Here is an 8,557-nt window from a genome sequence, read left to right as displayed (position 1 = left end):
TGGCTGTGATCAGATAGATGAGTGGAACCAAGCGAGGGTAGTCCCAACAAAGGAGGACAGTGTCCATTCAATAAGGGGGTCAGGGGTAGGTTTGTTGTTGGTGTATGGGGAAATTTACAAGGCTCTGCGCTAAGTGTAGACAGCTCTTTCAAAGAGCCGGCATGAGGGATCGAATGGCCTTCTTCTCTGCTGTGGGCTATATGCTTCTTTGATATCATGTGCAGAGGAGGGGAGGGGGATAGGGAGTGGTGGGCCATGGAGGGATTTAACCCAACAATGAGAATTTTAAAATTAAGGCGATGGGGATCTCGGAGCCAAGGAAGATAATGTGAGTACAAGCAGGTCCTGGTGCGCGTCGGAAGTTAGAGTTATGGTGTCTGCAGGAGGGCATTGGAGGAATGGTGTCTGGAGGGGAGAGTGGCATGGATGGGGGTTTCTATGGCAATGGGTAGAAGAAGGAATGGAGGCTGGTGAGGGCATCACGGGGCCTTTGTGATGGAGGTCAAATCTGGTCATGAGCTCAGCTCGGTATTAAACGGGGCCAATTTTCTTGCAGTTGTTAACCAATGAAGCATAAACACGTAAATCTGCACTAAAATAGCGGAGAGAGGGATGCCAATGGGGTACGTTCAGTGTCTGTCGCCTAATATCACCCACAATCATTTCTAGGCTGTGGTCCTCAACCTACCCTTTAATGACCTTGTGTCTGACATTCAAAGTTCATATTTTAACTGGGAAACTGCAGGAATAGGGTGAAACCGGTATTCTTGTGTCCCTGGATTCAGTTTACACTGCAGAGAAATCGGTAACATTTATAAATGAATCGCCAGGAGTGAACATGATCAATAACATTTCAACGATAGAAAAACTGTAAATGAAGCCGCTCATTATTCTTGGATCAGTCCTGTATGAGTCCAGTTTTTAACTTTATTCCTGAGAGAGGTCTGATTGAGATAATATCCTGGACTTTGAGATGTTTGTGTTCTATCCACCACATTATTCTTTTTTTTTATTCGTTCATCGGATTTGGGCATCGCTGGCGAGGCCGGCATTTATTGCCCATCACTAATTGCCCTTGAGAAGGTGTTGCTGATCTAATGTGTTTGATCAATTGACTGTATGTAATGGAAATGATCAGGAGTATAACCATGTCACTTATCCCCTGTATAAATCAGGGCTTTTTGGAACGGACCAGCTCAGAGTGCCTACCGGAGCGAAGGTTTCCAGGCCAACATAAGTCAGTGCTTCTCGCAGAAATGCATTATCCAGTAATATATCAGGTACAGGACATTTACTATCCTGTTCTTGCAGCCGTTGGTGTTCCAGGTAAGCCGTTGTTGGTGTTAACTCTGCTGCTATACTTGGCAAATTATTTTTTCTCCCTGCATGTTTCACACAGTGGCCTGTTCTGCTCCATTGGCTGAATGATGGAATGTCTCAAGTCTCTGCTCTTTCTATCCTGTAGCAAATGCATTATAGCTGTAATTAAGTTTTTATGTCCAACCGTGGCCTTGCTTACGGGATTATTCTCTGCACTTACTCTATGTTGAGTAATGGAATGTCCTTAAATTCTAAACGTTCTCAATTGTCAAGTTACATGATATCCGTGATTATATTTTTATATCCAGCCCCGGCATTGTTATTGGATTGTTCTCAGTACTTCATATATTGTCGAATGATGGTATGTCCTTAACACCGATATGTTCGATCATATAACAATTACCTGATATCTTTAAAGACCATTTTTATGTCCTTGGATTATCACTGGATTAGTCTATGTCCTGAATGTATTGTTGGATAAAGGGATGCCGTTAGCTTCTAACCGTTCGGTCTTGTAGAAGTTACATCTATTGTGTATCGAAACCTAGCATTGTGACTGGATTATTCTCTGCACTGAATGTACTAGAACCAGGTGTCTTTGTTCAGAGCTGATATCAGACCACCAGGAGCTGTTAACCGTTTCATGACGGGTAACTACCCTGTCCTGGAATATTTTTTCATCAAACTGTTTTCGGTGATTGATAATGAGACAGCCCAGGGTCTCAGTGTTACAAGGAGGCAGCGCAAAGTCCTCCTGCCCCTAAAACATGCTTCGGTTTCACTAGCATTTCAATGTATTTAGAATCACTGTTATGTAATATTATTTCATCATGTGTGTATCTGACGCCACTTTAGATGCCTGGCAACTGAACTGAGTTTGCTTCTGATTCTTTCACCTCTCCTTCTCTGCTGCACTGTGGATGAATTTACTGACAGTCATTGTAAAATGCAATGTTTGTAGTTATGTTGTGTCAGTTTGCATTGTAAGAATCAGGAGGCCATTTATCTGTGGATTATTAGTTCCATGCAACCGTTTTGTTAATTGAACAATCGCGCCATCTATCGCTTTTCTTCATAATTGCAGGAGATGGAATCTCAATTATTTTGAGACCTGTCTGGAAGAGGTGTTCGATTTTGCTTATTCTATGATTTGCAGATGAAGTAAACTGTTCGGTGAAATAAGCAGACGTTCCTGAAAGTATCAGCAGATCAGACAGTATCTGTCGAGAAAGAGACAGAGTTAACCCTTCGGGTTGATGATCGTTCCTCGGAAAGGGAAGTTTAAAATGTAACAGTTTTTAAGCAAGTACAGAGCCCGACAAAGTGGGGATGAAGGCGGGTGGGGGTTGGTTAGGTTGTGGTGGGGGGGGGGAGAACAAAGGGGAAGATCTGTGATAGGGTGGAAGGTGGGAGTGATTAAATGACAAAATGATGCAAGATAAGTAGGGTGGCAATGGGACAAATAAATAAATAAATAAAAGATTGGTCTATGGGAACTGTAAATGGCAAAATCAGAACCATTACCAGCACCTACAGTCCGAAAAAATGAGAGCAGTGTTTATGGTCTGAAGTAATTGAAATCACTGTTGAGTCCGGAAGTTTGTAAAGTAACTGATGGAAAGATGAGCTGATTTTAATGGAGCTTCCGCTGAGTTTCGTTGGAACAGTGTAAGGGTCCGAGGGCACAGTGGACAGAGTGGCAGTGGGATAGAGAATTAAAATGGCAAGCGACCAGAAGGTTACAGTCAGGCAAAGCGGTTACCCAATCTGTGTTTAGTCTCCCCAATGTCGAGGTGCGAAGACTTGGCAGTGTATGTGAACAGGTGGAGAGGTGAATGATCTGTAGATACAGTGAACTGTGCCTTGGCAGCTTTAGCATTTAACAAACTGACACTGAGAATAGGATCGGTGGAACACGTGGATGGTGAAATGAATGCTGGTGTACGATGATAGGATTTAATCGGGAACGAAAATGCACTTGAGAAAGAGATGAGATCGAATGTTAGAGAAGGTGACTGAGAGAGAAAGCGATAGGCTGTGTTGTGAATAATTCATCAGAATGAACTGCTGAAACTTCCAGAACAATTAATCATAGAAAAGCTCGGCTGAATTCAATAAAGAACGTGGCTGGTTTAATTAAAATTTTGAGTTTAACTTCAATTGAATGTACAAAGTAAATTTGATGATCACATTTTATCCCCTGACACCAATGACCACAGAAAAGAACTGTTGAATTTATGAGTTGGATTGTGTTTGTGGGACATATAGATTAGATTTCCTCTAACACTCTGCTCCAGTCTCTTTCCCTATGAATCCCAGCCTCTCCTCCCAATGCATTGAATCATCTGTCTCCTCATTGATTGCTTCAGTTGATCCGCTTTCTCAAACTATCTGTTCAGGACTCCCCTTCAGCTCCTCATGTCCATTTCCTTATCTCCCTCCCAATGTCACTCACTGGCTCCGTCTCCACCTGATTTTCCCGTTTCGTGCCAGCCCCTGTCGACTCTCTTAACCCTGGGCAACAAATCAACAGCATCTCCCCCTGTCCCCTCGCCTTCCCGACACTTCGCTCCCTTTCCCCGTCCGTTCGGAGCCCAAATCCGGCTTTCATCCGCTGGATTCCAGATCGGTGACGCCACGTCTCCTTTCCAAACCGGAACTGTGCCCTCACTCAGCCATTCCAATGGATCAGATGCTCATTTTACTCACTTTCTTTATCGATCTCCCAATTCATTATTGATCATTGTGTTTAAAAACAATTCTCTGCCCGAAAGCGCTGACCAGGTCAATGAATCACTTTCCACCGTTAGATGCAGCAACAAAGCTGGAAATTTCACCCCAGATCCTCTCAAACTGCTGGTTTGGCTCCAGATCTGATCAGTAATTTGTCTGCTTCCTTTTCTACCTTTTGCAGTTACCTCGGTAGCGATTGTGATCCTGTCCCGAGGAAAGTGCGGTCTCTCCAAATGTATCAGTCGCTGCCTGGTGGGAATGGCAGTGGCCGATCTCCTGGTCGTTATCACTGATCCGATATTGAGATGGATTGGTCAGATTTATCTCCCACGGTCATTCCTGGACATAACTCCCGTGTGTAGTTTCATTATCTTCTTGAGTTATGCAACCGCTGTGGTTTCAGTCTGGCTCACAGTCGCTTTCACCTTTGATCGATTTGTGGCCATTTGTTGCGAGAAGCTGAAAACAAAATATTGCACCGAGAAAACAGCGGCTGTGGTTCTGGGAACAGTGAGTGCGTTGGGCTGTTGAGAGAGTCTCCCCTGGTACTTTACACTTAAACCTGACTATATAATTGATAATGTTCCCTGGTTTTGTGTGATAACACGGAGCTTCTGTACATCCCCCGCATGGTCCGCATTTGACTTGTTTCACCTCATTTTAACCCCTTGTGTCCCGTTCTGTCTGATTTTGCTGCTCAATGTTCTGACGGTCAGACGTATCTTGGTGGCCAGTCGAGCCCGCAGTGGACTCCGGGGCCACAGCAATGGAGAGAATCACAAGGATCCAGAGATGGAGAACCGAAAGAAATCCATCATTATACTCTTCAGCGTATCGGGCAGTTTTATATTGTTATGGGTAACACAGGTTATATTTTAAATTTTTGCGCGAATTATAAACATTCAGTCTTATAACTCTGCCACTGACCCTGTTTATATCGCAGAACACACAGCAAAGATGCTGCAGCTTTTCTGTTCCTGCACAAACACGTGCATTTATGTCCTGACCCAGACTAAATTCAGAGAGGAGCTGAAGAACGCGGTGAAATATCCATTCCATCTAATTGTCAAATTAGTGAGATCATAGAAGGAGCTGATGGGTTTCAAGCATTGGAACCAATTCCGATTTTATAATCCACCCCCAACACTTCTCAGGGGACGAAAAGTGCATTTTATATCAGCAGCACAGAGCCATGACATGATCTTAAATCGGACTCTGATATTATATTTTATTGACAATCTGATTTATTGAGGCGGGGCTTGCTTTACAGACAACACTTGAATGGTTGGTCAAAATGGCCGGACCAAAGATCTCAGCTGGACTTCAACTAAATGGCTGCCCCGCAAAATGGGCAAACCTGGCAATCAAAATAGCTCCCTTTGGCCTGATCAGAATGGGTGCAGTCCACATAAATGGAGAGAGAGAGAGACAGACAGACAGACAGGCAGAAGATAAGACAGGTATAGAGAGAGACGGACGCACAGACCAAGGGAGAGAGAGGTCGAGATTGATGGTCAGACAGAGGGAGAGAGAGAGAAAGAGACAGCGAGAGAGACACAGGCAGAGGGCGAGATGGAGAGAGACAGACAGATAGTTGGAGATAGAGATCAAGACAAAGAGAGACCACATCAATGAAGTCCCTCCTCCCTTATTCCATTTTAGTAAATATCCTCTGCACCATCTCCAGGGCTTTGACATCCTTCCTGGAGTGTCGGGCCCAGAATTAGACGCAATACTCCAGCTGACACGTCATCACTGATTTACAACGGTTTAGCTTAAATTCCTTGCTTTTATGCATTATGACTCCATTTGTCAAGCCAATGAACCGGTATGCTTTTTGTGACACTTATCAATCTGTCCTGCCACGTTCAAAGATTTGTGCACTTAAACCCGCAGTCCTTTCTGTTCCTGCATACCATTTAAAATTGTACCATTTAGTTTATGTTGCACCTCCTCACCCTTTCATCCAATCTGCATCACTTCACAATTCCCTGCGTTAAATTTCTCTGCCATGTGCCTGCCCATTACACCAGTCTGTCTATGTCTTGCTGAAATCTGCTACTATACTGTAATTACATTGTTTGGAACTATCCCTGTAAGATATTCAATGCTGCTTCCGGAGAGCGAGTGTGTGTCTGGTGTGTGTGCGTATGTGTGTGTTTGTGTTTGTGTGTTAGTGTGTGAGAGAGAGATAGAATATAGATAGAGAGGGAGGTGTGGAAAGGATGAGGCACAGTTGCACAGGAAGATAAACATACTAACGAAGGCAGACAGAAATGGAGATTGAGAGAATGGCAGACTCAAACTCAGAAACAGATATAGAGTTCAGGACAGAAAGAGATCAGGGGAGAGAAAGATAGAAAGGAAACGGTAGGAAAGGGGAAATATGAGGAGGAGAAAATAAAAGATAAAGAAAAAAACACATGAGAGGCGATTGGAAAGACATGAAGACGGATAGAGATATAGTCGGAGAAATAAACAGAGATAGTCAAACAAAAGACAGAAAGGGAAAAGAAAGTAGGAAAGAGACAGGGAGAAGGCAAGAAATGGGCCAAAGGAAAGAAGTGATAAGGACAGGGACAAAAATAAAAATCGGAACTAGGACACGGATAGAGAATACAAGGACAAAAAAAAGTAATGATAAAAAAACAACGACAAAAATGAAGACAGGTTCACATAAAGGGGTGGGAGTGTGTGTGAGGGAGATATATAGAAATAAAGAGGGGCAGAGACACGGTTGGGCAGAGATGGAGATAAATAAATAGAGAGTTATTCAGACAGAAGGGAAAAATAAAGGGAGAAAGAAAGCAGGTAAATATATATATGTAGAAAGAGAGAGAGAGAATGCAAACATGGATGGAACGAGAGAGAGAGACACTGATAAAGAATTATAAAGTGATAGCAGCAGGGTGGTTAATAGACAGAAGAAGTCAAACCAAATCAATTAAAGACTGAGGGATAGACAGAGTACGAGAGTTTCAGACATAATAAGACGGTAAGAGGAAGAGAAAAAGAAGAATTGAAAACAAGAAGAATAGAAAACAGGAGAGAGGAGGAGAAATACAAAGATTAAAGCCGAGATAGAAAGAAATGGAAGAAAATACAGAAACAAATGCAAAGGAAAGAGTGAGAAACAAACAGATTGAAACAAAGTCATGCGAAAATGGGAGCGGGAAGAAACAAATAGAGAGAAAGAAACAGTCAAAGTAGATACACAGAGAGAAATAAAGAGTGAGATAGACAGGGGCAAACAAAAAGGGACAGGAGGAAGCGGAGACAGAGGTGAAAGAGTAAATGACAGATGAAGTCAGAGAGAGAGAGACAACGAGCGAGAGGGACAGGGAGGCGGTCGTAAAAAAAAGACATAGGAGGCAGAGAGAGAAGACAGACAGCGTCGTACAGACACAGAGAGAGGCAAATAGCAAAAAAAAAAGCCAAGAGCATAGATAGGAAAAGATAGAGACAAAAACAGCGGCAGAGAATTAGAAATTAAAGTAGAAATAACAAGATAGGAAAACACACAGAAAATAAATGGAGATGAACGATATGCACAGAAAACAGACACAATGAAAGACAGACCAGTATATGAAATACAGGAGGTTCGAGTCAGGAGTGAGAATAAAACATAGAAAGCATTAAATATACAAACAAACTGTGTAATCAGCCTGGAGTGTGAGTGCTGACTCGCAGGACAGCAGCAGATGAAGCCAGTGAGACAATTAATGTTTCCTTTTTTCTGGGTTAAACTCTTTTCGATTTAATTTTGACAGTTCTAAAGATGATGCCTGGAGGCTGCACAATAACGTCACTCAGCCTTGTGTAACTTACCCGGCCCATTATTTATCGCGGGAGTTTCCCAGATGCGCTGTGCAGTAAAAAAAAAATCATCTGTTAAACGAAATCCTGATACTAAATCGGCTTCAGCATGTCTGGAGGAAAGGGTCTCTTAAAAGGTGGACGGGCTTTTAAAATGATTGTTAATGGCCCATTGTAAAATACACACAGCAAAGGATAACAACAAGAAGAACAATCCCAGGAGGGTTGGAGGTAGTTTGAACACCTGCCGACTGAACTTGGTTACATTGTGGACCCTCAGAGAAAACAAGTGAAGTGCCAATCAATCATGGCTCTATTAGTACGAACCTATTGTTGACAAATCACCGCCCCAGTGGTTTGAATCTGTGTTAAAAAGGTCTTTAAAAGCTGACCAGAAAGTGAGTGCGGAGAGGCACAGATCCACCAAGACTGCCCCGACTTCACCTTTCGCTTCCTGCCCGCACCACCACAGTTGTACTATTCATGACTGTTCGCTACCACACAGCTTGGTGCCTCGATGCAGGTTCACAGATTGTCTGTGAAGCAGATGACCTGGCGACAAGAGAAAGACATGCGACTCTACAACGGTATCCCTCAAAATACCCAGAATCTGCCCGGCAAGCTTGAGCCAACCATCAGGATATAACTTTCGTCCTGGGATTAATCTAAGATCGACATTTGATTTCCA

The sequence above is a fragment of the Heptranchias perlo genome, unplaced genomic scaffold, assembly GCF_035084215.1.
Source record: "Heptranchias perlo isolate sHepPer1 unplaced genomic scaffold, sHepPer1.hap1 HAP1_SCAFFOLD_44, whole genome shotgun sequence".
NCBI classification, from domain to species: Eukaryota; Metazoa; Chordata; class Chondrichthyes; order Hexanchiformes; family Hexanchidae; genus Heptranchias; species Heptranchias perlo.
This window is presented reverse-complemented; position numbering follows the sequence as displayed.